General features: G+C 45.9%; 1 long non-coding RNA gene across 1 annotated transcript; it reads right to left on the bottom strand.

Moving 5' to 3' along the window:
- Positions 1 to 325: 325 nt before the first annotated feature.
- On the bottom strand, positions 326 to 1048 carry LOC119359164. The gene is made up of 3 exons (XR_005172397.1): positions 761 to 1048; positions 595 to 686; positions 326 to 515 (listed from the first exon to the last, which is right to left on the bottom strand). It is a non-coding gene; the product is annotated as an uncharacterized LOC119359164 (long non-coding RNA).

Raw genomic sequence — 1048 nt, 5'->3', positions numbered from 1 at the left:
GATGTAAGTTATCAGGTCTGTATTGCTTTAAAAACCATGCTATTTAAAAATTACTGGGTATGTTTAAACAACTTTTTTTCCAGATCAAAAAGTTATCGCAGTGTTCTGGATGTAAATTATCATGCTTACCATATATATATATATACATACATACATATATATATATATATATATATATATATATATATATATATTGTCATGCTATTTAGGTAGAAATTACCGTAGGGCATAATTGCAATAACTTGTTTTTCAAGTCAAAAAGTCTTCATAAGTAAGCATACGATGCTTAAAAAAAATTAACTCGTTGTGTTTTGTAGGTGCATTTGTAAAAATGAAAGTAATATGATAACAATCTTGCCTATTTTCTGGCCCAATCCGACAGCATGGTCAATCTCAGCTCGGTATGCCTGCACACATATAGGACTCGACGCGTCTCCTCCATCGTCCTAAACTTTCACCCAAGTCTCTGCAACTTCACGGGCCTGAACATCTTCTCATCTCCTACCTGAACGAACCTGCCAACTTATCGTCATCATCGTCAAAATCCAGAGAGTTTACACCCGGTTTGCACTGTGCACACATCAATGTACGTACAGATTAAGTGATGGCTTCTTGTTGGATGTTCCCATTGAGCTTGCACACCACTCAGAGTATTATCCAGCTAAAACTACCACACGCTCCAATTCCTGAAGAAATACAAAACAATAAGTAAGAATGTGGAGAAGCATGAGAACCCTGGACAACACCTGTAAAAGCACACCAGCTCGAGGCGAGCCCCAAGGATCCCATCAAACATGGCGCCAGACGACGAGGCCGGCTGGGCGCCACCGCCAGCGTCCTCGGCGCCCGCCTCGGCCCTCACGGCGTACTCCTCCAGAACGTTGGCGCCTCGTGGAGCAGGAGCTCGTGGGGCAGCGGGGGAGGCGGAGATCCGGCGGCACAGCTGTAGATCCGGTACGGGAGGCGGTCGGAGGTGCACGTCGACGGCAGCCGGTGGCATGCATAGCCGGCGGAAACGGCCGTCGAGAACGGACGCACCTGCGGATGT

This window comes from Triticum dicoccoides, chromosome 2A (genome assembly GCF_002162155.2).
Source record: "Triticum dicoccoides isolate Atlit2015 ecotype Zavitan chromosome 2A, WEW_v2.0, whole genome shotgun sequence".
Lineage (NCBI taxonomy): Eukaryota > Viridiplantae > Streptophyta > Magnoliopsida > Poales > Poaceae > Triticum > Triticum dicoccoides.
This window is presented reverse-complemented; position numbering and strand designations above follow the sequence as displayed.